The sequence below is a fragment of the Orcinus orca genome, chromosome 8 (assembly GCF_937001465.1).
Source record: "Orcinus orca chromosome 8, mOrcOrc1.1, whole genome shotgun sequence".
NCBI classification, from domain to species: domain Eukaryota; kingdom Metazoa; phylum Chordata; class Mammalia; order Artiodactyla; family Delphinidae; genus Orcinus; species Orcinus orca.
This window is the reverse complement of record NC_064566.1, coordinates 6,992,660-7,007,465: the sequence shown is the minus strand read 5'-3', so window position 1 is coordinate 7,007,465 and position 14,806 is coordinate 6,992,660. Positions and strand designations below refer to the sequence as shown.

The window sequence follows — 14,806 nt, the reverse complement described above, 5'->3', positions numbered from 1 at the left end:
TCAAACCCTGTAGAAGATACTGTGACGTCTTTCTCTAACCCCTGGCCTCCCCTCCCACAGAGGCAGCTATCGTGGCCAGTTAGTTGCTGGAGTTTCCTTCCAGAGAATTCTTGTACCTGTTTTGCTGTGAGGTCCTGGTATACCACATGCCCTGTCTTGCACTTTGGGTGGTTCAGTTAACCGTGCGTCGAGGAGCCCACTGTGTATCTGTATTCGTGGTCTGCCTTGGCTGTTCAGTATCTGTGGTAGTGCGTGTTTGAATTATCCATTCCCCTTTTGAGGAACAATGAAGATTGTTTCTAGCAATTTTCGCTGTATATAATGTCTATCCTGAGTATCTGTCTCCATGTGTTTTTATGTACGTGGCAACTATGTCTGTGGGGAACGTTTCCTTTGAGGGGAATTCTGGGCCACAGCCCATGTACTTTTCCAAACATGAGGGAGCTACCAGCTTACACTTTAGGGAGGCTGTTCAGGTTGACGGTTCCTACACCTTGTGTTCTTGAACTAGATTATTTGTGTATATGAAAAGTGAAAATAGTATTTCATTGTAATTTGATTTGCATTTCTGTTGGGATGTGTATGTACTTAGGGATTTTTAAGAGCTCTTAACATATTAAAAAAGTTAACCCTTTGTCATTTGTGCTGCAAATACCCTTTGTCTTTGACCTTTAAATTTTATGCTTTAAAATTTTTTGCTGTTCAAGAGTTTTAAACATATTTATACTTATGTTTTCTTTCATGGCTTCTGGATTTTATGAGTAGTTCAGAAAGACTAATCCAGCTCAAGATTATTTTTTGTTAAACCTCGTGTTTTGCCCAGTTCTTTTAAGGTGTACGTGGAATGTCTAAGTGGAATCCTGCTCTAGTAACAAGCACCTGACCCTGAACTGCCTTTTTCTCCTGTCCACACCTGATGGACTGTTTACAAAATGTCTCGCTTGCTTTCCTGCCTTGTCAGAGAGATTACACAGACCAGAATTTGCCTTTTCTTTGGCGTCTCAAGGCCGCCATCCACATACCGTCGTCCAGTCCGGCACACGGCAGTTGCTTCAGGGGCTGCTGAGGTGGCCTGTTTGTCCCCTCACTGACTGTCCTCCCCAGCCCGGCCCTTCCTCGGGGTCAGCCCACCCCTCCTGTACTGGGCTCGCGGTGTCTGTACTAGAGGCGAACCGAAGGTGCCTGGAGGTGAGGCAACAAAGCCTTCCCTTTGGTTATTTTACTGTTTCACCTGTGTGTCAGTGGTGGCCTGTGTCTCTTCAGAGATGATCCGTATGGGCCTGTTTTTCAACCAAACACAATTCTGTTTTCTAGCTATGATTTTTTCTGATTTACTGTTGAACTTCACTAGGATGCTTTTTTCTCTGTTTTCTAAGACTGTGATTTTTTCCTTAAGGGAATTTCTTAACACTGACATTACTGGCTCAGAGGACTTGGCCAGCGTGAAGGCTTTTGAGTCACGTTGCGTTGCTAAGTGCCTTCCTCAAAGGCCAGCACAGCTCAGCCTGGCCCTGCCCTGTTTGTTTTCATCTTGGCTGACCGGAAGGTTAAGCAGTGTCTCGGTGTTCTAACGTGCACACTTTGACTCTGTACAGCTGAATGTGCGCTCTTCGTGTTTGTTAGCTGACCCATGCATCTGCTTTGTGCTTCACTTTTATTTTCATCGCTTCCTGAGAACTCGTTTTTATGTGGAGGGCGTTTACCCACAGATACTACGAAATGTTTTGCAAGTTTGTAGTTTACCTTTTAAGTTTACATCTTGGATCTTGCTGATGGTTTCTTGCCGATGGTTTAAAATTTTGTAGCCAAATCTGTCTAATTTTATTATTAGGGTTATGTACTTTGGTGTCATGTCTGGTTCTTTTGTGGTTTCATTTTTGACATTTAACTTTTTACTCCATCCAGAAGTTGTTTTGGTCTACAGTATGAGGTAAGAATCTGATTTAGTTCTTTCAAAATGGTAAACAAATTTTCCCACACTTTTACTGAATTGAAATGCTGCTTGTTAATTATGGGCTAAATACTCAAACTGAGTCTGTTTCTAAACTTTTCAGTCTGTTCCACTGGTCTGTCTTTCCTCGTGCCAACCTAGTGCTTTAAGTATTTTAGCTTTATAATATCTGCTTTTAATAATATGGTAATACAGGCCCCTGCCATTCTTTTTAAAAGTATTTGGATTTTTTGGGGATTGAATTACATTTATAGATATGTTACTGAGACTGCCCATTTAGGAACTGGTCTCCCTGTTCATTCAGGATAGAATGATTTTCATGTCCCTCAGGAATTTTAGACCTCAAACAATTAAAGCACATTTACAAAGCTTGTTCCTAGAAATGTTCTGTTCTGTATTGTGGTTGAATAAGTTTTTCTATTAAAATTTCTGATTATGGTAGCCTATGGTAAGACTCATTTTACATATGTATTTTATAAATAAATATGCTGTACTTCATTACCAGAGTCAATTGAGAGGCAGTAATAGTATCTTGGCTAAGAGTGTAGTCTTTCGAGTCAGATGACCCTGATTTCATGCTGGACCTGCCTCATTTCTGTGTGACCATCTCTCTGCCTCAGTTTCTCCATCTATAAGAGGGGATAATCTTATTATCTACTAAGAAGTGGTTGAGGAGTTCTCTGGCAGTCCAGTGGTTAGGACTCGGTGCTTTCACTGCTGTGGCCCCGGGTTCAGTCCCTGGTCTGGGAATTAAGATCCTGCAAGCTGAGTGGTGCGGCCCAAAAAAAAAGAAAGAAAGAAAAGAAAATTGGGTGGGATAAGGGTTAATGAAGCAATGTAAGCCTTGTACTTGGTGCTCTCCAGACGTGGAGTGAGCGCTGTTCTCTTGAGGTTTCCAAGTAACTAACATCAACTTTTTTAAAATTTAATTTATTATTATTTATTTTTGGCTGCGTTGGGTCTTTGTTGCTGCATGTGGGCTTTCTCCACTTGCCGCGAGCGGGGGCTACTCTTTGTTGCCATGTGCAAGCCTCTCACTGCAGTGGCTTCTCTTGTTGTGGAGCACGGGTTCTAGGCACGCAGGCTTCAGTAAGTGTGGCACATGGGCTTCAGTAGTTGTGGCCTGCGGGCTCTAGAGAGCAGGCTCAGTAGTTGTGGCGCACGGGCTTAGTTGCTCCGCGGCATGTGGGATCTTCCCGGACCAGGGCTCGAACCTGTGTTGCCTGCATTGGCAGGCGGATTCTTAACCACTGCGCCACCAGGGAAGTCCCAATGATTCTACTTTCCTGATATTGTCCTTTGAAATAAAATAAATTTATATTTTAAAAGTGAGTTGATTTAAGGAAAAAAATAGGACCGCTGAACTCAAAAGTGGCAAAAAAAAAAAATCTCAAGATGTGTGAATTAAGGTTTGGGAGAGTGTCTTCTGTGAACCACAATTGTTTGGAGGCAGAGAAAAGAGTGCAAACCTTAAATAAGAAGCGGATGAGGAGTGCTGTCCCTTTGTGTGTGATGTCAGCTGGCATCACTGCCAGACACACTGGGATCATTTGTTATTAGATTGTGAGGAAGTTTCTGTTTTATTTTTTAAACTTATTAAAATGTCTTTCCTGAATCTATGGAGATGAACGTCACGTTTTTCTCCTTTCATCGTCTAATGACTAGTTGGATTGATGGAATATTAAGCCCTCCTGTGACTTCTGAAACAAACCTTTCCGGGACTGGAGCTCTATTTTGTCGACAGAGAAATGAACCAGAGGGTCCACTTTGACTCGGGGCCTTGCCAGGCAGGCAGGTGTCAGGATCTCAGGAGAGGTGGACACAGTCCAGGGCAGCAGCTCTGACCGCTGGTCCATATTCCCTGCTCTGCTGCTTATCAGCACATGCCTTTGCCCAAATTCCTTAAATTCTTGAAGCCAGTTTCCTCCTTGGTCAAATGGGGACAAAAACAGTGCTAGCACGTCTCTCTCGATCTGTGTGAAGCTTACGGTGGCGCAGGCTCTGGGAGTGAGTGGGCCTCCACTGTTCCTGCCCCTGTTACGACAGGAACATGCTACGTTTCTGGCGGGACCACCGTGGGAATTCAGGATGGGACCCCCGGGGCACCTGAAGGCCTCCTGGCTGTATTTGGGAAAGAGCTCATTGTCCTTATTTCCTATATGCTTTGTGGTTTCAGTTCTGATGTATAATTTGACCATAGTTATTTAAGAGTATGCTTTAAAATGTCAAAAAAAAAACCTACTTAAAAAGGCAAAAAACTACTGCTTTTTTGAATCAATGTCTCCCTTTCTTCATTGCTTGAAGTGTGATTATTTTCATAAGTGTTCCATGGCAGTCGAGAAGGTATTCTCTGATACGTTCCATATTCTGGATTAGTCCCTTCGCGTGTTTTTTGGTCCAGTCCAAATCCACTATATCCTTTTGTAGGTGAGAAGTGTGATTACATTCTCACCACCACTTCTGGTTCTCTCCCCTCCCCCCAAGACGGCTTATCAGTTCTGTTCTCTGTTTCGCAGCAGCATTATTGGAACATTGAGATTCCGCCTGTGTGGACTGCCTTCTGCTTGGAATTCGCTTTGTCTGGTATAGGCAGGGCGGGCCTGCACCCCACCCCACCCACCACCAGCCTGGCTGTGTCTTGTTTGCACTTGACTGAAGTACCCGTCGAGAGTTACTTTCAACTGAAATTTGAAACTATCTACTTTTACATCTTTCTGCCCACGTATGTGTGTTTATTTTACACGGTTGTGATCGGTAGTTGCTTTGCTTTTTCCACTTCAGGTTATGTTTTGGGCGCGGTTACCCTGCTGAAATCATCCACCCGTTCCGGGTGAGGCCCTCTGGGGCATTCCAGGGTGTGAGCCTGTCACTGCTGCCTTGCAGTCCGAAGCGGCTGGGTTCGGCGTTTTGTGATGATGAATGACACAGTCACAAACGTCTTGGGGAAAATCCCCTTGTATACCTACCTCATGGCTGCTTCTGGTTTGCATTCCCCACTGGCCAGCGGGAAGGGGCAGTTGCTTAGTCCTCCTTGCTCACTGCCCTATGCCCTCCAGATGGCTCTAAGAAGCCAGCGACACACTTATCTTTGCTCATTGACTATGAGTGTGTGGTGGTTTCTTGCAGCCATTTAATTTTTACTCTTTTAGCCAGTGCGTATTTCCCTGTGTAGATAACTCCCTGGGTTTCCCAAGGTAAAAATTGCGAGGGCCTCGTCACTCACGTGCTGAAGTGTAATGCTTTGCTCATCTTACAGAGTGTGTTTTGACTACCCCCACTTCTGAGGCCTTTTAAGGTCAGAGCTCTGTTGCTTCATCGTCAGGTTGGACTTAGATGGTCGTGCACATCCCTCTCTCCTGCTGCAATAAGTAAGTGCCCGCCCTTTGTGGTGTGTTTGGGGGACGAAGCTGAAGGGAGGCTGTGAGGGGAGATGGGCTAGAAAGAGGGACAGGGACGTGAGGGAGATGGGCTGAGGGGGACGGAGGCCAGGCCCACGGGCCTGGCTCTGAGCCCACCTGATGGGCCCCAGACCTTGGGGTCGGGGTGTGTGTATGAACGGGGCTCCGCTCACGTTCCTCAGCCTGGCCTAATTGTTCTGTGTGACCCTGAGCAGGTGTCAGCCCTCTCTGGGCCTCAGCCTCTCATCTGGACCTTGCTGGGAAGAGGCTTCTGAACTCCTCAGGGCTGGCAGGAGGGGTGCAGGAGCGCTCCCCCTGTGAGAGGCCGGGACAGGACTCCTGGACGAGAACTACAGAGCTGGGAGCGCGGAGGAGGGTGGTGCACCCACTGGACCCGTCGTGGGCCCAGGGGAGGCAGAGCCCGGCCCGCAAGCAGTGGGTACTGCGGGCTGTGGGCTGAGAGGGAGGCCTGGGGGCAGGTCCGGGGTGAGCTCCTCTGTAACCTCTTGGGGCCCTGGGGACTGCGACCTGCCCTCCCCGGAACCTCAGACTCCCGCAGAGAGTCGGTGAGAGGAGAGAAGCATGCGGGGGCGTTCCGGCCTCATTTTCAAGTAACGGCAGTTCCCAGGAGGGGTCCACAGCTGACTGGCACGGAGAGATGGGGGCAGCAGGTGTGGCAGGTGGGCGTGTCTGCATGACCCCACGTGGCCGGGGCACGGCAGACCTGGAGGACCGCTGGCATTCAAGCTAGGCCAGAGTGCTCAAGTTTCCCCTAGTTTTTAGATTTCCTGTTCTAACAAAAAATTTAAGATTTTTGCCTTTAAATATAAAAGTAATTTGCCTAGAGTTAAAAATTCAAGCCATGGAAAAAGTATAAAATGAAAGTAAAATTCCTTCCCCTGCCACCCCATCCCAGCCCTGCTACACAGAGGTGACCTCTCAGTGTCTCAGGATCTTGGAGGTTTCTGTACACATACGCATCTTGTCACTGCTGACACTGTCCTAGAACCAGCAGGACCGTAACTTGCGGTTCAGTCTACCTGTCTGATTTCATGCGCTCCTGCGGCTGGGCCATGCAGCCAGCACGACAGGAGACGTGTGGCCGTGGGGCTGAGGGGCCGTGTGTCCCCCGGCTGTGCCTTTGAAAGGGGCGTCAGGGCAGGGAGGAGTAAGCCTGGGGGGCGGGAGGCACGGAGCCGGCGCAGGTGTTTTTTTTTCCTGGACGCGCTGATGGCTGCGTCCAGGTTTTGCTTTTCACCTTTGAGTCTGTGAGAAAATGAGCAGGAAAAAAGCAAAAGGCACTGGTGGTGGCACGCCTGGTACTGCTGGGCCAGGGTTCAAGTCCCTGCAGTGTCCCTGCTTCCTTCCAGCTCCCCACTCCAGGCCCTTCCCACCCCGTCAGGGACATAATGGTCCCCAAGGAGAGAGGTTTCCGGGTGGGGCGCCCATGGCCTCTCTCCCAGGAGCCCTCACCCACTGGAAGGGGGCCTGGCCGAGATGAGTAGACATGGACGGGGAGCTGGGCGCTCAAGGGCTCTTGGGGCTGCAGCCCCGCCCCCCAACCCCTGGGCCACATGTGGCGGGGGGGGGGATGTGGGAAAGGGAGGACAGCCTAAGGGCTGTGAACCGCAAGGCTGAGGGCCCCGCCTAGAGGCCACCCTTGTCAGGGTGTGCTCCACACCCAGCCTCGTCCACCCAGGGCTCCCGGGATCAACTACTGCCCTCCTCTCTGCCTCTGAGGACCAGGAAGGGCTGGGTGGACAAGATCTAAGAGGAGGAGGCCTGGCTGAACTGGGCAGGTCATGGAGTGGCCCTGGGGAGCAGAAAGAGAGAGGCCGACAAGCAGGCGCTGGTGCAGGAAGTGCAAGAGGGGCCTGGGTGGCCCTGAGGGTGCTGAGCCTGCACTGTGCAGGTACCTGAGACCTGGAGGAAGGACCCCAGGAGACCCCAGCTCAGGACCCAGCAGGGGCAGCTGTGATCCCAGGCAAGCTGACCGCGGCTGCCTTGTCTCTCAGCCTCTGAGGTTCCTCTGCCCCTCTCCCAGCTGTGGCCGGCCTCCTCCATTCCCCTCTCCCCAGAGGTCAGAGGATCACTAGCCATTTCGCTGGTCCTGATGCTGATGCTGTCTGCACCTTGGAACAGGGCTGCCCAGGCTCCAACCAGTCCCCATGATTCCCCAGGAGCCCCTGCCCATCACTGCAATAGTCTTTTCCTTTAACAATCCATATCCCATAAGGAACAGCTGGAAGCAGGAGGGGAGGCGTGCAAAGTTGGCCAGGAGGCAGGGCTCTCAGAGCCCAGTTTGAATGCCAGGCCCTGGTAGGTCTTCTCAGCCCAAACTCAAGTCACAGGATGGTACAGGTCCTCCCAGGAGAGCTGGGCTCCCATGGGGTGGAAGGGACACCACACCTGGACAAGCCCTGAGGGAGATGCAGGATGCCAGTCTGAGGGAGGGGAACTAGGAGACAGAAGAGGGCAGCAGCCGGTCAGCCTTGTCGAGAGAACCCCTTAATAAGAGGCCTTGGCTTGGGCCTCCTGAATGAGAGCAGTGGCTGCTCTGCCATCATCTGCAGTGCCTTAGCCCCTTGGCAAGTTTTGGTGACAGAAAACCACCCTTTGGAGGTGGTGTTTCTTTTTTTTTTTTGGAGGTGGTGTTTCTTGAGGGTGGTGAGAGGAGGCAGCGGAGGCCGTGGTCCCGCGAGCAGACTGTCCCCGCCTGGGTGGTGAAGTCGCGATGTCCACCAAGGTGCCTGTTTATCTGAAGTGCGGCAGCCACAAAGGCAAGAAAGAAGCTGCGGGAATTGCTGTCCTCAGACATGATCAGCCCGCTGGTGGGGGCTGACAGGCTTATGCTCACGCATAAGCAAAGGCACTGAGGCACCAGAGTGCATTACAGAGAGGAGCCAACACATGGCAAAGACAGCATAGGTCTCTGAGTCCAACCTAGCCTTGTGAGGCTCAGTTTCCCCATCTCTAAAATGCAGTCAGTGATACCTACCTAACAACCTTGCAGGGTTGTTAAGCAAGTCAGGGATAACGTTTATTAGCGTGCACATGGAAGGTATTCAAACATGGTTATGGTGTGAGACATAAAGGAACCCGGGGCTCGGGAAAGGCAGGACCGTGAAGCTGGAAAACTGGGTCGGAGTCAGCTTAGAACAGTTCTCCTTGCAAGGCTGAAGCTGAGGCCATGGGAGCTGCCGAAAGAGTTTAAGCAGGAGAGACGGGGGGTCAGACCCAGGTTTTAGAAGGGTCACCAGCCAGGCCGAGTGGGGAGACGGACCAAAGATCAAAGAGGAAGAAGCCGTTGCAGGAAGAGGGCTGGCTCCGCGTGGGGACAGTGGGGACCGAGAGCAGGGGAAGGTGCTGGGGTGGGGCTTGGTGTCCGACTGGTACAGACCACGTGGGCAGCTGGAGGCCAATGCCGGCCTCGGTGACCCCTCTTCCATTCTCTGCTGGTTCTTTTCCATCCTTTTGATCCTGTGAATCCCAGAACCCCCCTCACCCCCAGCCTTTCCTGCTTCCAGTCCTTGCGAGATTTCATAGTGGAGGCTGAATTTCAGCAGAAGGCATTTTGCTTGGCCATGCAGGGTTTTCTTTTGATGTTTTTTAAAATTTTATTATATCAATAGATACACACACACACGTATATGTATAACATAAAACTTGCCTTCTAATTTTTTATTTATTTATTTTATTTATTTATTTTTGCTGTACGCAGGCCTCTCACTGCTGTGGCCTCTCCCGTTGCAGAGCACAGGCTCTGGACGCGCAGGCTCAGCGGCCATGGCTCACGGGCCCAGCCGCTCCGCGGCATGTGGGATCTTCCCAGACCGGGGCACGAACCCGTGTCCCCTGCGTCGGCAGGCGGACTCTCAACCACTGCACCACTAGGGAAGCCCTCCTCTAATTTTTTAAATTGAAATATAGGTGATGTACAGTGTCAGTTTCAAGTGTGCTATCAATACATAATGATTTGACATTTGCATACATTATGAAAAGATCACCATAAGTTTCGTAACCATCAGTCCCCATACAAGGTTATTACAATATTATTGACCATATTCCTTATGCTGTATATTATATCCCCATCATTTATTTGATAATTGGAGGTTTATACTTAATTCACTTCACCTATTTCACCCCCCCAGATATTTAATAATTTTTAAGTGTATTATTCAATGGCATTAATTACATTCAACCATCACCACTAATTCCAAAACCCTTTCATCACCCCAAACAGAAACCATATCTATTAAGCAGTTAATCCCATTCCCCCTTCCCTCCGGCTCTAATCTGCTCCGTATGAATTTGCCATATTTTTTAATCCATCTGTCTATTGACATTTAGGCTGTTCTCGCCTCTTGAACAGTGTGAACAATGCTGCTATCGACATTCACATACAAGTATGTGAGTCCCTAGTTTCAACCCCTTTCAGAAGGAGTGAAATTGCGGGGTCATGTAGTAATTCTATGGTTAACTTTTTGAGGAGCCACCACTGTTTTTCCACAGCAGCTGCACCGTTTTACATTCCCACCAACAGTTTGAGGCTTCCAGTTTTTCCACATCCCGACCAACATTTATTTTCCTTTTTTAAAAAGATTATAGCCATCCTAGTAGGTGTGAAGTGGTATCTCAGCTTCTTATTTTTTAATCTGAAATTTCTGCCATCATTCAGAGACTAGGGGTTTTACTCTCCGTAGTGGGATTTGAATCCAGGTCAGTGAGACCCCAAAGCCTGTACTTGATTGCAACCCTCTACTCCCACAGGGGTTCAGCTTCAGACCCTGGTAAAGTGTGAAGGCAAAGGGTGGGGAGCTGAAGGCCAGCACCGTCTTACCTGCAGGTTCCCCCTCAGGGCTTGGGTGACTTGTCCCCATCTGCCCAGGAGGGGAAGACAAGAAAAAAGACACCTTCCTCATAGCTTCACCCAGCTGGAAGAAGGCACCACCTCACCCTGGACTTGAGGTGTGGCCATAAAGGAGGACATTCTTGTCCTGGGTCCCCTGGAACTGCTCCCCACCTGCCCTGCATCAGGCATCAGCCCAAGGGCCCTGGGAAATTGGTGGGCACACCATGGCTGGTCTCCCACCCTGGGGCCCTTCCACCCAGGGGCACTGTCCTCCAGGCCCATCTCTGGGCCAGCTCTGTAGGGCCCAACACCACCTGGCTGGGCACAGCGCAGGGGCTGAGCCATACTCAGAGGAGATCATGGGGAGAAGGTCCTAGGAGGGGAAGGCCCACCCCCTCCCAGTACCACACCCACTTCCAGAGCTTAAATTTGCCTCCTGCTGGAGCTGGGTTAGGACATATACTCCCACCAGGCAGAGGAGCCAGTGGGCCTGCCCGTGAAGCAGGAGGGGACTGGACACGGGTGCCAGCAGCACCCCTTCTTGGCTGGTCCTGAACACCCCTCCCCAAAGGCACCTAGTCACTGACCCCAGCCTGGTCTGCTCTCCTCCACTGTTGATCCCTCTGTGGGTTCCCACCCCCACCCTTTTCAGGGCAGGGCCTGGTCCCAAGGATCAGGCTCAGTAGTTGTGGTGCACAGGCTTAGTTGCTCCACGGCATCTGCTTCCCGGACCAGGGATCGAACCCGTGTCCCCTGCATCGGCAGGCAGATTCTTAACCACTGCGCCACCAGGGAAGTCCTGTTTTTTGTTTTTTTGTTTTTCATTTTCTGTTTTTTGGTATTTTTTTTTTTTTTGGCCGAACAGCATGCAGGATCCCAGTTCTTGACCAGGGATCGAAACTGTGCCCCCTGCAGTGGAAGCGCAGAGTCCTAATCACTGGACTGCCAGGGAAGTCCCTGTGTTCTTTATTATATCCTTTATAATAACGCAGTAAATGTGTTTCCCTGAGTTCTGTGACCCATTCTAGCAAATTATTGAACCCAAGGAGGGGGGTCATGGAAACCCCAACTTACAGCCAATTGGTCAGAAATCTAGGTGACAGCCTAGGACTTGAGATTGACATCCGAAGTGGGCGCAGTCTTATGGGACTAAGCCCTTAACTTGTGAGATCTGATGTAACTCCTGGCAGATAGGGCCAGGATTGAATTGAGTTATAGGACACCAGTTGGTGTTGAAGAATCACTTGATGTGTGGAAAACCCTAAAAAACTATTTTTCATTATTGATTTTCCAACCATTTGACTAATTGTCCACATTTAAATAAAATGTTTTAAATGAAGTGTCGAACATGAAGTGAAGTGTTAGGTGAGAAAAAAGGAAAACACGGGAGAGTTTTCCCCAGACACAGCCAAATACAGAAAGGCAATAGTGTAGTCATGTAAGATGTTACCATGGGGGAAACTGGGTGAAGGGGACTGACCTCTATTATTTTGGGAACTTCCTGTGTATCTATAGTAATTTTATTTCCTGTTCACATAGAATGACAGCCCAAGGTACACGCAGGCTCAGTGGGCATGAGTGGGCTTCTCCTGCACTGTCCTGTCCCCTGGCAGACACTGCCATCCAGCACAAAAGGTCAGGGTCCTGCTGAAGACCTCCTGGTGGCCTCCTTATCACATCCCCTGTGGTCCACAGCCCACACCAGAGCTTTCCCACCACTGGAAGCCAGAAGCTCCCCAGAGTGGCCCGGCTTGAGGAAGCCCTGGTAATTCCAAGGGCTAATTGCAAGGGCTAATTGCAAGGGCTAATTGCAAGGGCTGGTAATTCCAAGGGCTAATTGCAAGGGCTAACCTTGCAGCCTCATCTCCCCACCCCTTATGAGCTGACATTTTGCTTGACACAGGAATGTCCGGGAGCGAGATCCACAGGCTGCAGAGGTTCCTACGACCTGGAAGCAGACCCAGTAGAGGAGTGCATGCTCCAGCACCGACTCCACAACACACCATGAAATGTGTAGAGTCCCTCTAACTGAAAATGCCCAACTCCTGGCAACGCCTGCCCAGGTAACTCTGTCTCCCAATGACATACAGAGGCCAGAAGGGTTCAGGAGCGCAGGAAAAGCTCAGCAGGGCTCATCAGGAAAGTGGAAACACACTAGAACCAGAGATACCACGCAGACACACGAGCAGAGCAAGCTGCAAAAAAGCCCGATAGCCACACACTGGGTCCGCGCACTGCAAGCCCTCCAGTTACAGAGCGTGGGAAATGAGTCAACGTCATGCTGTCCCCATCTGTCGTGAGGGCTGAGTTGGGCAGAGAACCTGCTTGCTTGCCCTTCCCTCTCTCTTCAGCTCCTGTTTCCTAAACTCACACTGAACTTCAACATCTAGATTTCTGGAGCCTGTCTCTGTCCTTGTCCTCTGTTCCCCCTTTGCATTTCTTCTGGCCTGGTCTGACTCTTTTGCTTTGACCTTGACACCAGCTTTTCCCTTCCAGTCTAATGAATCTAGTATTTGGACAACTTTGAAATACCGCCCAATGGTCCCTTCCAGTTGTAGCATTCCACAGCATGAGTAAATCACAGTAAACTGTCAACCTTTTAATCCTTGTTAAACCAGTTTAACAAGCATTGCCTGTTCCTTATGTACGATACAAACCACTTTACCTAAGTGATGTGAGAAGGCTTGTCTGAGAGGAAGCCAAGCGGAGGGCAGCAGAGCCTCATGGTGGGGAGCCATGGAGAGCGCTGGGGCCAGCTCTGGCGGAGACGAAGACCACCTCTGCGTTTTTCAATAACATAATACAATAAATATCCTTTTTGCTGAGGTCCTCTTGCGGTGAGGTGGGAGTTTCAGGTGAAACTGAAGAAGGTCTGGTAGACCTTGACCTGGTTCTAGTGCACTAGCGCTGACTTGCCTTAGCTGTGCAACGACAGGCAACTAATAATGGGATGAGGGCGTGTCTCTTGAGGGAAGAAAAAAGACCAGTCCTAGACCGGACCTACTCTGAGGGGCAGGAAATCTGAATTCTAGACTGGCTTCTTTTACTTCCGCCCTGAGCCGTCCCTGGGCCTCTGCTTCCCAGTGGCTGTGGAGAGGCTGAGGGGTTGCAGGTCCCGCCTCACTCTGGGAGCGGGTGTCTCCTGCCCAGGCTGCCAGCTGTACCACGGGCACCCACTCCGCCGAGGGCAGTGTGCACTCCTCCACGGCACTCTCAGGGTCAGAACCAGGACTTGTGACTCAGAACAGACATATCCATTGCCAACTGATGAGATGGGAGAGACAGAGGAGGCCGGTGTACCTCCCCTACCAGCTGCCACTGATCTCTACAGCTGCCTGTCCCCAAATGAGTGCCCAGCCCTGGCACAGTGGGAAGGCCCTCCAGGGTTCAGACTTCCCCTCCGTGCAGCAAAGAGGGGCTCCTCCATGGCCCCCACTCTAAGGGGCGCAGGAGCTTCACAGCCTGGACCCTGCTTGTTTCTTGGGCTGGAACTTGAGCCCCAGTCTGGCTCTACCCCTGGCCTCTAGTCTGGCTCCCCCCGACCCCGGCCAACAGACACACACCCCGTGCTACTCTCCGTGGGCCTCTGTCTCACCGTTGTCGTGGTTCTGCTATTTAGAAATGATGATTCCCCCCTCCAGACCAAGTCCCCTGTCTGCAATGATGTCCTGCCCAACCTATCCACCAGCTCACCCTTCCTGGCCTAATTAAAGCACCACCCACTCTCAGAAGCCTCCTCTGAGCTCGTGATGGTGACTGTCTCCCTGACGCAGGTTCTTCCCAGCACCAGGTCCCTCGGCTACAGCATTCGCAGGCCCACGCACGTCACAGCTATTTATAGATGTCTTCAGCTCCCTGGAAGGAGGTTCTGACTCAACCCCCAAAAGCAAGTTCCAGAAACACGCTTAGGAAGGTAAAGAAGCAGCCTGGGAGAAAAACAATGCTGTTGTCCAGAAACACGCTTAGGAAGGTAAAGAAGCAGCCTGGGAGAAAAACAATGCTCTTGCCGTGGGGCGGCGGGGGGGAGGGACACTTACTTTTTGCTTCATACAGTTCATCACTTATAAAATTTATCAGTATTACAAGGTTGTAAACATTACATTATAACATTACAATGTTATAAAATAACATCTTCAGTAACTTTCTACATAAAATCTCACATATTTCTTTTTTTTTTTTTTTTTTTTTTGGCGGTACGTGGGCCTCTCACTGTTGTGGCCTCTCCCGTTGCGGAGCACAGGCTCCGGACGCGCAGGCTCAGCGGCCATGGCTCACAGGCCCAGCCGCTCCGCGGCATGTGGGATCCTCCCGGACCGGGGCACGAACCCGCGTCCCCTGCATCGGCAGGCAGACTCTCAACCACTGCGCCACCAGGGAAGCCCTCACATATTTCTTAAATTTATTCCTAGGTATTTTATGGTTTGTGTTGCCACATTAGCACTTAAAAGAATAAGGTAGGTCTTATGCGCCAAAACAGATCTCTAGCTCTATTTTTGAGAAAAAGCAAGCTGTAAGACCATATCCCCAGTATAATACCTCTTATAACTTTTTTAAAAAATAAAGTTATTTATTTATTTATTTTTGGCTGTATTAAGTCTTTGTCAT

The 14,806-nt window shown here is 50.1% G+C and overlaps 1 protein-coding gene and 2 long non-coding RNA genes across 3 annotated transcripts in view; 2 read left to right on the top strand and 1 right to left on the bottom strand.

Annotated features, from left to right (window-relative positions):
* Nucleotides 1-8,886, top strand: part of CDC42EP2 (CDC42 effector protein 2) — a 111,196-nt gene extending 102,310 nt beyond the window's left edge. The window contains exon 3 of the transcript XR_007478654.1: nt 8,411-8,886. The gene's annotated coding sequence lies outside the window, so the exon portion shown is untranslated. The remainder of the gene's footprint in view (nt 1-8,410) is intronic.
* Nucleotides 8,887-9,026: 140 nt separating this feature from the next.
* Nucleotides 9,027-11,863, bottom strand: LOC125965124 (uncharacterized). Its single transcript, XR_007478663.1, has 2 exons — nt 11,737-11,863; nt 9,027-9,090 (listed from the first exon to the last, which is right to left on the bottom strand). It is a non-coding gene; the product is annotated as an uncharacterized LOC125965124 (long non-coding RNA).
* A 124-nt stretch (nt 11,864-11,987) lies between these two features.
* Nucleotides 11,988-14,779, top strand: LOC125965122 (uncharacterized). The gene is made up of 2 exons (XR_007478661.1): nt 11,988-14,114; nt 14,172-14,779. It is a non-coding gene; the product is annotated as an uncharacterized LOC125965122 (long non-coding RNA).
* Nucleotides 14,780-14,806: the final 27 nt, after the last annotated feature.